The sequence below is a fragment of the Myodes glareolus genome, chromosome 27 (genome assembly GCF_982192425.1).
Source record: "Myodes glareolus chromosome 27, mMyoGla1.1, whole genome shotgun sequence".
Classification (NCBI taxonomy): Eukaryota; Metazoa; Chordata; class Mammalia; order Rodentia; family Cricetidae; genus Myodes; species Myodes glareolus.
In genome coordinates this window covers 33,931,659-33,946,336 of record NC_142052.1, presented here as the reverse complement: position 1 = coordinate 33,946,336, position 14,678 = coordinate 33,931,659, and the positions used below count along the sequence as shown (strand labels likewise).

Here is a 14,678-nt window from a genome sequence, read left to right as displayed (position 1 = left end):
AGTTTTTTTGATGACTTTAGATGAGTATTTCCACATAGAACCTCAACCAACCTTATAATGCTTGATTGTTAACCTGAACATGAGTTTAGATTTCTACTTTTAAAATGCAGGATGGTTTCAATTGATTCTTAGTGTTTTCCGTTGAGCATCTCCTCAGTAAGCAGGCATTAAGTTTACTTAGAAGAATAGTGTAGGCACCCGGTTCTGTACCACCCTCCCGGTATGGTTTGCGCGCCTTGCGCCTTCCGTACCGACCACGAGCTTGGGCAAAGGCCTGGGGATTGAACAAAAGACGCACACACAAAGAGACCCGGGTCATTCATCAAGAGATAGCCGAATGCCCCTTTATTTAGTTTTCTGCAAATATACCTATGCCCCAGAAGAGGAATCCCCTCCCAGCCAGACGGGGAAAGCACAGCACGAGGAGCCTGGCGCTGTGGGGGAATTTCTTCCCAGGCAGGGGGTCGGAGGCAGAGGGAGCAGTGACAGACAGTGAGAGAGAAACTGGTGCCTGTAGGAACTCTCCCGGGCAGGTGGGAAATTGCCATACCAAAGATATAACAAAGCCCTAGGCTAAATCACCAGGCTAAAACCGGAACAAGCACAGAAATTAACAGGAAGCTTATTTGCTTAACCAAAACAGTCCTTGCAATTTGCACCTCAAGGAGCAGGGGGAAATCTCAGGATCCTACAGAATAGGATGTGGTTATAGGAAATAAATTGTTGCTTACATTTGGCAGTTAACAGCAGGCATATAAAGTTAATACTATGTCTGCCAGAAAAGTTATAAATCAAAGTTATTTTTAAAATTTCTGGCAGAGAGGGTGCGGCTGCAGAGCTTTGCACCCAGACAGGTAGTTCATCATAAAGGTGTGCTCTCAACAGATGCTCACGGAGCGTGAGATGAGAACAAGTGAGCCATGGTCTCCCATCATTGTCATCTCGGTGTCATTGGTTGACAGGAGGCTGCTGGGAAATCTAGGAGAGGAGCAAGGGGCGAAGAGAATGCCATGTTTCTGCTTAAGATGGAGATAGAGACAGAGACCTTCATCAGAGCAACGGACTGAGCTCCCAAGGTCCAGCTGAAGAGCAGAAGGAGGGAGAAGACGAGCAAGGAAGTCTGGACTGCGAGGGGTTGGTCCACCCACTGAGACAGTGTGCCTGATCTAATGGGAGCTCACCAAATCCAGCTGGACTGGGTCTGAATGAGCATATGATCAAACCGAACTCTCTGATTGTGGCTGACAATGGGGACTGACTGAGAAGCCATTGATAAAGGAACTGGGACTTGTTTTTACAGCTTGTTCTGGCTTTTTGGGACCCTAGTCTATATGGATGCACAGCTTCCTAGGCCTGGATGTAGGGGAGAGGGCCTTGGACTTCCCACAGGGCAGGGTTCCAGGCTCTCTCTCAAGCAGTGAAGGGGAGAAAGGAGGGAGAGTGGAGGAACGGGAGGGGATTGGGAGGAGGGGAGAAAGTGTAAGTTTTTGAATGGAAAAATAAAAAAAAGTTAAAGTTACATTTAAAAGGCTTTTCCCTTTTATTTTATTTTATTTTCTGTAGAACTGGCAATCAAACCTTCCAAACATTATTTTTGTTAGAATTTTTTAGTATAAGAAATCAGTATTAAAATTATCAACTATAGAGAAAAAAGAGATAAGTTGAAAACTTTTCCATACACTGACACATTTGTAATACTATGTTCTTTTATGCCCTGGCTGCCATTTAATCCATTATATCATTTTATCCAAAGATGATGTATGTAAAAGTTTTCCTTTGAGGATTTGTTAATGATGATAGCAATTGATAGATTCCTAAAATTGTACAGCGTAGTTAATTTTTGTAAAGTCTCTTAAAGCAGTTGCCTCCTCATTTTCCCATAGTCTTTGCATCTTAACTTGTTTCAGAATAAATATCTTAAAATTGATCATTCTGTTCTTAACCCCGATGATTGTGTTACGTTACACTGTACACTCTCATGTTATTATGCCAAGGTTATATTCATAGCCAGTAAAATAAATTATACTGGCATTAAACTTTTCTAGGGACTGTTTTTGAACTATGACACTATATTCTAAGTCAAACTTGATTAGTGTTTCATCATGTTTCTTAAAGTGGACTCAAGTCTATTTAGAAATTGTGTTTTCAACTCTTAAGTCTTGCTTAAGCTTTTGATGATGATTTTGATTTTGATGATGATCAACTAGAAGGCAATCAGTCAATTGACTCAGTAAATTTGATGTTTCCTAGGCAATACATTTGGATGTATAGTATAAGTGAAGAAAAGATTGCAAGGCCTAAGACACAAACAAGTCAGGGCCTGTCACGAGTCAGGATATCTACAATCAGACATCTGGTCTCCAGCTAGGGAAGGAGGGAGAGATAAGAGGAACAGGAAATTCCAGAGCGGTCCCCTCATTGTTAGTTAGGTGAAAGGTCAAGAATTTACCACCCAACATGAGCTCATAGCCTTGTTTGAATTGACCAATGGAATGAATCCCCGTAACCATGCACCTGGTTCCTGTACCCGCGCTTTTGCTCTCCTATAAAAACCCCTAGCCTCAGCCTGACGGCACGCAAGTCCTCCGAGAGACTTTGTCGCCCCAGGTACCTGTGTATCCGAATAAAACCTCTTGCTGTTTGCATCCAAGGTCTAGACTGATCCTTGGGCACGGGGTCTCTCCCGAAGGAAGGCATCCCTCCCTCGGGGGTCTTTCATTAGAATTTGATGATGATTTATAACTCAAACTCCACTCTAAACAACTCCTTTTCACAGGGACAAAAGTTTCTGTGCTCATTTTGCAGGATGGTTTGTGGACTTTCTCTTTCTGTCTCTCTCTCTCTTTAAGAAAAAATAAATAGGTTTTACTAAGTCACTTAATTAAGGTTCTAAGGTTCTAGCTTCTGAAAGACCCCCCGATTTGGGGAGACTCTCACTCGAGCCTCGGGAAGACGCAAACCCCCCCAGTAACTCACAAGTGACCGTCCTTGCTGCAATCACACAAGGTTTAATGACAAGACGACAAGACGGGGACCAGTGCACTGGGGCTGAGGCTCATAACCCACGCAGGGGAAGAGTTTGACCTTGAGTGACCGGGAGAAGTAGTTTTTATAGGAAGAAACCACATAGCCCAGTAATTTGAAAGGCGGGGCAGGGAGGATGTCACAGAAGATTCAGAAAATTCCAGTGATGATTACAAAGGGGCAATTCCCTGCCTCTCAAGATCATTCGCAAAGGTCGTAATCAGCTAGTTCCTATTCCGGTGATAATTACTAGGGGGTGACAATTACTAGGGGGAATCTCTTTGTCTCTCAAGATTACTCTCAAGATTACAAATCCACCTTTATCTTCAGCTAGTTCCTGGAACCCTGAAACTTGTTAACCTTAGATTTCTGATTCTTCTCTTCCTGCTAGATTTTTGGCTCTATTTTCCTGTTAGGGGGATCTGGATTTATCCAGGTCTTTCACTTCCTATTCACTGGTAGGTCCTGAAAGCATGTTTGAAAACACACCTCTGTTCTTCATGCCACTGTTGATTTGGAGAAGTGCTTGTTCATTCCCAAGGTAATAGATTCGAAACAGCACAACTGTAGTTGTCAGACTTGCCTGAGAGTCTTTTTGCTCCTGCTTGGAGCTCATGTCGGAACATGGTAGGTGGAGTCCCTGCTAAGAGACTCACATAAACAGTGTATTTTATTGTTTCCCCAGACTCTTATTACACAACTAAGAGACACTATAACATGTTATTTATAAAATATATATTATATTAGTTATTAAATATATATGTATTTAATAACAATTAATGAAAAAAGAGGTTCTGAATTTGAAAGAGAATTTTATGGGGTATATGGGAAGGTTTGAAGGGAGGAAAGGTGGGGGAATGATATAATTACATTATACTATGAAAAATAAAAGAAATCTTAAAAATGTTTCTCCTTAAATATAAAAGTTAATATATTTTTATTATCTTTCATTGATTATCATATCTATTTTATATTCTAGATTTTAGACTTTATGACTTTTACTAATTCTATTTTGGGTTTTAAATCTTTGTTTTGAAATCCATCAGTTCTACACTTAAGTTTTAAATTGTAAATTTCTGTGTTAACTATAAAGTATTTTTGCTGTGTCTTGGTTTGGGGAAAGGTGTCATAGAAGGAAATATGTGTAAATGTTACAGGTGGGGAAATAAGTGGCTTGAGAAGGCGCCATTGGTAGGTCATTCACATGAATTGCCTATAACCTATCTATTTCTGTGGTGAGGCCAAGGAAGAAGATAAACAGCCTATCTTCAAGATGTTTGCAATGTATGGAACATCCAAAAGGTCAAATGAAAGAAATAGGTTCATCATATAAAACAGATTACACACCAAAATGGACAGTTTGGTCCCTATGGTTTAACTGCATTGCACAGGAGCAGAGAAAATGGCAGTGGTTCATCTAGATTGGTTCTAAACATTGGATAAACTTTATAAAAGATGAGATGATAGTAGCAATGTGAGTTATAGTAAAGCTACATACGTGTGTAAGGAATGTATGGAGACAAATCAATGGTTGATCTCCTTGGAAAAGAGGCTGAATGTTGGGAACCAGGCCAATTAAGTTAGACTGAGGCAACTTGCATGTGTGGTTTTCAAGTCAGAGAGGAAGTTTTATTTTGTGACAACCAGCGAAGGATTTTACAGATGCATGGAAAAGGCTTCCCTAGAAGAAAGGAGTGGCAGAATGAGGTAGGATTCCAAAGAGGCTGTTGTAGTAATTCAGGAATTAGCTGATAAGGCCAAGGACAGGGTGTTAAGAAATGAAATTACAACCAGAATGAACTTGGAAAAGGGAAGACAAGAGACCAATGATGGATGGGCCGGGAAGAGACCTGAACCATTTGTTGGTAGAATAACATAGTTTATGAGGAATGTGCTGTGTTCTTCTTTCATCTTTCTTTTTAAACATTTGGTTTGGAACTCAGCATCTCTCAAGGGATAGGTTTAGCTCAGTGAAAGATCAACACTTGGATTTTGTTCTAGAAATTTAAACCTCATAAATGAGGGGAGATTTGTGCGATCTGTAAACCAAAGTAGATGTAAAGACACGGGAAAGGGTCTTGGCTGGATATTTGAAGGGATGGCTGCTTTCAGGATAAAAAGTAATGGACTGTGGAGGGAGGGGAGAAGCAGAAAGGTCCCTGGTACATAGAGAGCTAAGAGTTCTACTCTGTTTCCTGGCAATGCTCTGGAGAGGGTGGGGTTTGCTAAGAGGCTACTAATCAGTAACACCATGGAGCTCTAAGAGATGGTGAGTGGTAATGTCTATGTTTCAAGACTGGTACCAAAGCTGCCACCTAAACACCCACAATAGCGAGACAGATTTCCGAGAAGTTATATGAGAGCTGGCTTGAAGTTCACATTGGCTTCCTTTCTCCAGTGACCCTCAGTATAGCTCAAGAGACTTGGGGAATCTTCAGAAAAGTTTCAGCTGCAGATTTTAGTCTACTTCCCAGACTCTTAAGTAATAATTAAGTTGTGTAATAAAACATTTATTCAGTCATTTATGTGATTTTGTAGCCTTTCGTCACCCTGATGCAATCGTGAAAGACAAATCATATCTTGGGCAAGTGTGCATTCTTCTTTTAATAGAAATAAGTCAGTTTATTAAATAGTAAGGTACTGCTTAGAAAAATGTTAGAAAATTTTTGCATTGTGCTTTCTTTTTTTAAAAATATTTACTTATTTATTATGTATACAATATTTTGTCTGTTTGTATGCCTGCACATCAGAAGAGGGCACCAGATCTCATTGTAGATGGTTGTGAACCACCATGTGGTTGCTGGGAATTGAACTCAGGACCTTTGGAAGAGCAGGCAATGCTCTTAACCACTGAGCCATCTCTCCAGCCCTACACTTTCTTTTAACAAAGATAAATATAAGGAGCTAGTTGGAGTTAGTCCTTTGGAATGTGAAAACAGCATCTTAGCCCTAGCCCCCCAAAAATCAGCCTAATGAGGAAGAAGGACATTTAAACAAGTAATCAGCATATAGACCATTTCAAATCCATTGTAGTCTAGCTTGTATCAAAAGCCAATCAGTCAATCAATGGCTTGCAAGCCAATTTCTTAGATATTATTATGCATATTAAATTGTGTGTTAAGTATAACATATATGGAGGAAAATAATTTACTCACAAAAATGTGTCCACTACCACTTGAGTAAAAATCCAGTGTAAAGCACTAATCTTAGCTAAAAGGTATGTAGGCAGAAGTAACTAATTAAAAATTTAGTTTTTAACTATGAAGAACCTAAAATTCAATTTTAAAATTAATGTACACATGTACATATATGCTTATAAATATTACATTACACACACATACACACAATATATACATACACACATACCACCAAAGAAGGAGAGACTGGGGGAGATTAAGATTAGGTTGGCATTTTATACATACAGCAACTGAAGGAAGCTCTCTGTAGCCAGCCAGAGAGTGGATACAAATTGGGGAAGGGAACGGGAGGAAAAGAGAAATGAGGGATAGTATGAGATTAGAGAAACAGGACTGGAGATCATCTATAAATAAAATGTAAGTGATATTATGTCTCCATAGGATATGGTAAGACATTGAGAACCTATTCCCACTCTATAGGGAGAACCTGTGGCCAAAACCTTGAAGACTTAACTCTGGGGGAAAAGGGAGGTGTTGAGGTGCCGGGGAGCTGAGAGAGCTGATAGAGACCACACTGGGAATCAGGACAAGATAATTCATGGAAGAGGAGAATCATATTCAAGGGTCAAATGCTGCTCCTGAGAAGTCGCCAAGAATCTGAATGGAGACCGGTGTTGGTAGCACTGTTGAAAGTTGTCCAGATGAGAGTCAGAGCCTGGTTCACGTGGTCTTTGGGAAGCAGGGATTTCATTGGCTGCTTGCTTTGTCTTTTCCCTCCTCCCTTCCCACCTCCTTACTCTTAATCCATGTGTGTAGATTTCTCAACCCCTCACATTTGGTTTATTTTCATTTGGAGGAATTTTCATTCCTCCAAAACTACTTATATTCAAATTAAGAATTCTTGTACATGACATTGAAGTAAAATCTACAGCTCCAAAATTAAACAGTAGATGAAGGCATTTGTATATACTTGCAATCATATATTTATGCTAGCCTATTTCTTATTCATTTAATTATTATGGGTACAGTTGTGTTACAGTCTGTGTAGCATTTCTGTTGGACACAATATAAAATTTACCGTCATTGCCTATTAATGAAAACTTGTTTGTTGTTATGCTTGTATGCTTCTTTTAAAGTATGTACAAAATCTTTGGATAGCTTTCTACAGCATAGCGCTTATTTGAAAGGTGTATAAATTGGTGATTATTGCACATGTGAAGTCTTAATTTCATGTGATACGAATCTTACTGAATACATCAGCAGATGGTGTATAGTATCTTCAAAATTTTAGTGGTTTTTGCAATTCGTTAGCTTAATGGGACTTCCTAGATTGGAATGAGGCTCCTGAACTTAAAACCTTATCAAAAGAATGTGTGAGGCAGTGAGCAGGACAAGCCTGTGTCAGCTCAGGAGAGCCTGAACTCTTATTATGATACTACTCAGGACTTTATTATGTAAGTTTCAAGAGACATCCCAGAAAGTTATTTGTTTAAAATATTTCAAAGCCAGGAAAAAAGTTCAACTCATAGTTCATAAGGTAGAGAAATGAGAAACATCTGGTAAGCTCAGTTGCCGACATGGCTTGAGATGATTTGAGGGAACAACCAGGCAGTTGACTGGTCCAGTCTAATTCTGGCGAATAATATTTTCTCAGCAGTCTCCTGGCCACAGGACCAAAAAGCGGTGGGGACATGCTGTAAAGTGCCTTGGTGCTGGAACAACTGGACCCTGGAAACATTCTCTTGGCTGGTGGAGTGTGACCACAGTCGCGGCTCAGCTTTCCCTACAGAGTTAGTCACAGAGCGCATGTTGAACAGCACTCTGTAGATCTTTCTTCCTCAGGCTCAGTGCATGATATCACGGTGGGTCCTCACACCTCCAAATGATCCTGCTGCAGAACAGTAGGTATGAAATATAATGTAGGGCTTTGCTTTCCGTGAGCACTCTTTTTCAGTAATTGCCGATCGTCCTCTTTCTAGCGGTATCTTACATATGAGTGGCTCTATAATGTCAAGTTTATCGTTTTTTACTATTTTAACATTATGTAAATAGCATATCAGTAATTGGTGTCTGTAGGAACACACTGATCCTCGATTCCTTCTTGTGCTTCTATGCCTTTCTGATCTTTGATCTCTTGCTATCCTTCCCATGAAAGAAAAGAAATGTCCTGCTCACAATGTGCGTGTACTTTGTGATTTTGTATTTTGATTTACTTATATGCCTATATTCAATCAACTATTCATTTAGAAGTTATTACTATTTGTTTTTGTTTTATGTGCATGCTTGGTTGACTGCATGTACGTTTGTGCACCACGTATGTGCCCAATGCCCTCAGAGGCCAGAAGAGGGCGTAGGAGCCCATGGAACCAAAGTTACAGATAGCTGTAAGAAGCCATATTGACGCTGGGAACTAAACATGCCATCTGCTAGAGCAGCAAGTGCTCTTGATTGCTGAGCCATCTCTCTAGCTCCAGTTACCAGCTTTTTTAAAATTAGACTGATCTGTCAGTGTGTTCCTGGTGCTCAGTAATTGGAGAAGGTATTTATAAATGAAGACCAGATGTGTAAACACAGATGAATCAACCAGATAATCACAAGACCACATAGAATTTTGATATGAAATATAATTTTTGACTGCCAGCACTCATTTTTCTTCTGTGGTTCCATTCTTGTATCTGTTCTTCTTTCTTAAAATCAAACTATCTTGCTGAGTAATTTTCCAAAGGCAATTGTGTGTCCCTGAAAACAGTGTGCAAACCTGTAATTATTGACCACTTTTGAAGACTGCTGATGGTTTTGCTCTCTGATAGGAAGGGTTAGTGTACTCTAATGGAAAGTTAGAGTGTTTGCTTTCTGCCCAACATGGATACTCTGACCTAAAGCATGGCTAAAGTCATGCTTCATTGAATTCATTGTTCATATCATTTATAAACTGTGTACCATCAGCTAGTCTTCAGAATGAATCCTCCCTTATACTGGGTATAACTCTTATCATTATAGTGGTTACAACAACCAGACATCCAATTGGTGCATCACAGTGTCCTGTGAACATGGATTTGGATTTAGTGCCATTCTGTATTTAATTAATAAAAAGTATGTTTTCTTTTAACTTTAATATGACTTTTATGTGTCACCTTTTTATCATTTATCACTTTTAATCTGTAAAGTACAATCCTTTAGTCCATTGATAATAACTTGATATACCATGCTTGGTTGATATCTATGGGAGGTCTTCCCATTACTGAACAGAGACACAGGAGGAGTGGGTTGGGGTGTTGGTGGAGAGGAGGTGGAGGAGGGATTAGGAGGAGAGAAGGGAAGGGAAACTGAGATCAAACTGTAAGGGGAAAAAGCACTTTCTCAAATATTTTTGCACCAGGGTTTCTGCAGTGCCCTTTCATGTTTGTATAGGCCCTAGAATTTCATGTCAAAACAGTCATTCTTCCTTTATGTAGACATGTGTGTGTATTAAATACTTACAGCTAAGGCACAGCAAGGCCATAATGGATGGCTTTTCTGTTTCAGGAGGGGCTAGGGTATGATCTAAAATATGAGAAGCTAAGATCATTTATGACAGAGAATGGTGGGATATTATGTTACTTTGTGTTGACTCCGGGAAATTTCCTATGTTTTCCTGGTTTTTAAAATAGTGAATTCTAGAAATTACAGTTGTTGAGCACCTTGTAGAGGGAAACCATGATGGATACTAAACAGACAGCTGATAATGCAATCTACAGTTCCAAAAGAAGAGCAAGATCTTCTTGCCTGAGGCCAGAGCATTTGTGAGATGCACAGAGACAATCCATGCTTCCATTGTCCACAGTAGACCAGAGCATCTGTGAGGTTAACATGGAGACTCCACACTTCCATTGTACACAGTAGACCAGTTAACATGGAGACTCCACAGTTCCATTGTATGCAGTAGACCAGACCATCTGTGATGTAGGAGGGTCTTCTTTCTATGTGTTGCTTTCATTGGTCAAATAAAGAAACTGCCTTGACTTTTTGATAGGGCAGAATTTAGATAGGTGGAGTAGACCGAACAGAATGCTGGGAGAAAGAAAGCAGAGTCAGGCAGATGCCATGGCTCTCCTCTCCGAGATGGATACTGGTTAGACTCATCCCGGTAAGCCACAGTCAAGTGACATGCAGATTATTAGAAATGGGTTGAATCAAGATGTGATAGTTAGCCAATAAGAGGCTAGAACTAATGGGCCAGGCAGTGTTTAAATTAATACAGATTTTTGTGTAATTATTTTGGGTAAAGCTAGCCGGGCGGCCGGGAGCCGGGGGATGAAAAGCAGCCCACTCGCTCCTTTTACAACAATCCGTGAGCTCCACATGGACAGTTCATGCTTCCATCATCCACAGTAGACCAGAGCATCCATGAGGTACACATGGACAATCCACGCTCCTGTCATTCACAGCACATCCGGCCAGGAAGTCTTCGCATGGAGTCTTCTTGCAGGTCTGTGACTAACTGGTAAGCCGGCATTGTCAAATTCAAGAAGGAGAAGAGCGACAGTCCTTCTGCCGTCCTGCGTACAGTGCAATCTTTTCATTTTATAGCACAGAAAATGAGGCCCAGAGAAGCGTAATTCGCTCAAGAGGCCACATTGTGTGGTGGCAACCCTGGAATGGAAGCCCCAACTCAGGAATTCCTCAAATGAAATAGTGGTTATGCTCAGCTTTTTCCCCAGTAATTGAATTCATTATCATCTGCTATTTTTATAAACAAATAAACGAACTTTTTCCTTTCATATTTTCTGGCTTATAGAATTAAATCACGTTGAGCATTTTGTACTGGCAGCGGTTATGATTATTTTAAACAGAGTGCTTGATTCGAACCTTATGTTCCATCGACTTTCACAAAAGTAAAAGAAAATGCCAGAGGGCCGGTAGCTGTTTCAAGAGGTATAATCCAGGTAAACAGATAGATAATTAGGAAGTGGTTTGCTAAGCAGAGATTATTCTAAAATTTTGTGCATAATCTCTTTTGATCCTTGGCCTTTTTTCTCTCTAGCCTGGCTATTATGTTGGAGTCCATTGAAGCTGGCAATGATTAAGTTAATCCTGTTCACTGAAAGCGTGTTCATGCTTGCTCGCAGCTACAGAATTAATTTGCGCTTACTTAGCCAAAGGGAAACAGGACGAGGAAGGATAAAGTGGGGTCTTTTTCTCATCATTTATGCCTCGGTCTCCACTGTTTTTGTTTGTTTTAGTTACAGTCTCAAACATTCTCTTGTTTCCCCATGTTCTGTGTTCCCCTTGGAAAAATCTTCTAATAGCGTAAATGACAAACAGGAGTTCGGGGGTGCTGACTCATCACGGCCCAAGCCCAGTGGTTTGGCAGGACTCTGCCTGCAAATGTTGAGCCAGCCCGCTTTCAAAATAAGTCCCTGGCAGCAGATGTCACTGTTGGTCCGTCTTAACTTTGGGGTACCTCCTCACTAGTACTATTCAGGAGTCTGAGCCAGGCAAACCTACATTTCAGGCAACATGGTTTTATGGAGCCTTTAATAATAGCTCACGGGACTGATTTAAGAGTCGTGCCTTAACCTGATTTCATTACGCAGAATTCTAATATTGCTATTTTTCATTTTTACCCCCATGTGCTGGGGACCCAACCCAGAACCTTTTGTATGTTCGGCAAACGTTCCGGCGCTGACTAGCATATTCTGCCCTCGTTTTATTTTGAGACGGGGTTTCCCTCTCCAGTCCAGGCTGGCCTTGAAATCTAGAGGCCCTAGGCTCAGCCTGGTAAGTGTTGGGTTATAGATAGACAGTCTGATGCCTCTCCTCCACTTACGACAGGAATCTTTCCCATGAATCTCAAGGGATCTTCCCTCCTCTCTTGGTGCCTGTTGTTCATTAAGAACGGAACATCCTTCCCTCTTCGCTCTCACATGCGTTCATTTGCTGGTATGAACCCCGCGAAGACCCATTCTGCGAGGGTCGCTCTACAACGGCAGTGTTTGTGCTCACAGGGTCACTGAGCTGTTTGTACTGTCGTCTGTATTGTCTCTCCGCTTCACACGCTTGCTTCTGCTTTTCTTTGGGATTTCAGGACAAGGACCTCAGAAGCCATGTGCCTCGCACCCGCCCCCACCCCAACTTTATGAAGTCATGGAGAGAGAGTGGGAGAGGACCAAGACATTTTCCAGTTTGGACTCTTCTTCCTGGACTCAAACACCCAGCATCAGTTTTGTGGCCATAGCTGCATCCAGAAGGAGTCTCATAATGCTCTCTCATAACCTGCTGCAGCCAATCCAAACCCGTTCCTTACCAGATCCGGGGTATCTCCTGCTGTCCCCTAGCTTCTGTTTGTCCTTACCCTTTTGCTTGTTCGCTGGGTCTCAAGTTTGTGACTGTGTTCTAAATTAACTCTGTCCTCAGTCCCTCTAATATCCAGGAAACCAGTCTTTTCTATTAAATCCTCTATGCTTAAAATTATGTTTTTTTATTCTGTTATCTGACTCATTTCATTGTATTATAGTTTTATTGTTAAAGACAGTAAAAAGATAGTTAACAAACTTAACCCATCTTGTTTTTGATTAATATTTTTAAATGTTCTTTTGATTTGGCTCTTAGTATATGTTACATAATTTATTTGTAAAATACATTGTATCTTCAAAGGACCAAAACAAACCTCTCCAGAAATACTGAAAATAAGGTGTCCTTGTAAACATATATGATTTTCATGATATGTGTGTGTTTTATATGCATGTGCTTGTGTGTGTGCGCACACATGCTTGCATGTATGTGGTATGTGTGGGTGTATATATGTGAGTGTGCATGCTTGTAGCTCTGTGTGCATGTGTATGCGGATGTTGTGTGTGTGTTAATGTGTGTGCATCAGTGGGTATGTGCTTGTATGTGTGCTGGTCTCTTAGACGTATCTTCCCCAATCACTCATGGAACTGCGTCTCCAGTACTGGGCTATGGGTGTGCATGGCTAGACTCAGCTTTTATCTGGGTGCTGCTGATCTGAACTCGGCAAGCAACGCAGAGACCGAGCCATTTCTCACCCCTAGAAAGTATGCAATACTTCCCAATGGGATTCTAGCGAGGTTTCGTGTTTACTGAAGCGGCTCATAGCCTATAAGGCGCCGTCACTGGTCCCTACACTCCTCTGCGCAGTAAACCAACCAAGAGCAGAAGACTGAAGGGCTTTGCTCAGTGTGCTGGTGAGTCTCGGAAAATTCAACCCAATGCCTTTTGTTGTTTGCAAATTTGCTGGTGGTCACGTTAGTTGTTGGCAAGAAACAGCATAAATAAAGTAACCGATCCAGGGGTTCTTTGAATTAATCCTCATCTTTCAATTTGTTCTCTTTCTACTGAAGTCAACTACTTCTTTATACACAGGATTTATTTATTTACTCCCAACAATTGGCTGACACTCACTAATGTGCAGTCATTTCATGTAATGGCATGGATGAGTGGATTAGCATCATTTTTTTTTCTTTCTTTCTCTCGCTAACTGCTTTTGTTTTTTATTTCTTTTAGATTACAATATAACATAATTTCCCCCTTCCCTTTTTTCTTCCACAGCCCTGACAAACACCTCTGCTTTCTCTATTTTAAATTCATGGCCTCTTTTTCATGAATTGTTGTTGTTTGTATGCATACATATACATATATATTCCTAAACACAGAAATACAGCCTGCTATGGTTATGTGATATTCTCAGTATCCAACTTCTCAGGCCTGACCTTTGGTTATTGGATAATCGATCAGCGTGCTCTTTCTTCCCTGTGAAAGACTATCCCTCCTGGTTTTAGCCGTCCTTAGCTGCCTGTAGTTCTGTGTATAAAGTGGAGGCCTTCGGTGTTTTCCCTTATCCTTCTTGTCATGTCTACTGTTGTCATTACTGCTCAGCTCACGTTTGTGCCGTCGTGTTGGTGAGACTGTAGGGGGGTAGCTTTTGACATTCTGAGACACTATCTTACCACAAACCCTCCCATCTACTTACTCTTATAATCATTCTGCTCTATCTTCCCGGAGTTGCTTGTAGATTATATATTGGGGTTGGGCCCCGCAGCTCTGCATTTTGACTGGCTGTGGTTTTCTTTAATGAGTTCCATCTGTTGCAAAGAGAACTTTCCTATTGAAGGGTGAGAGCTGGAGTTCTCTGTGGGGGCAAGCACAAAAGTCTTTAGCGTGCACTTCGGGATCCCGTTGGTTTAGGAAAGTGGTCATGGTAAGTTCTCCTTCAAGATCCGCTGCATGACTAGCCTGTGTAGTTTTCAAGGTTCCTAACACCAGGCATGACTCTGATCTTGTAGAATGGGTCTTAAGTCCAACGAGAGAGCTGTTAGCGCCTGCGAAGGTGTGTGTGCCACGACTGCCCACTGACTAGATGAGATTGATGGATATTTCCCATTTCCTTCACAACTGTGCTCCATACATTGGGCAACCTGATGCAGTTTCAGTCTCTTCCCCATGGAAATACCCCTCGATCTCACTAAGGTCATTACCAAACCTAGGAAACAGTGTTTGGTTTTAGTGTATTTCCTT

At 41.0% G+C, this 14,678-nt stretch overlaps 1 long non-coding RNA gene across 4 annotated transcripts in view; it reads left to right on the top strand.

Annotated features, from left to right (window-relative positions):
* LOC146889372 (uncharacterized) overlaps nt 1-14,678 on the top strand; it is a 49,926-nt gene that overhangs the window by 21,475 nt on the left and 13,773 nt on the right. The window contains exon 1 of one of the 4 annotated variants that reach the window (XR_015000150.2): nt 13,198-13,348. The exons of 1 other annotated variant lie outside the window; for it this stretch is intronic. This is a non-coding gene — a long non-coding RNA (uncharacterized LOC146889372). Of the gene's footprint in view, nt 1-13,197; nt 13,349-14,678 lie in introns of those variants that run through there. 2 more of the 4 variants (XR_015736821.1, XR_015000145.2) reach the window with 2 other exon arrangements.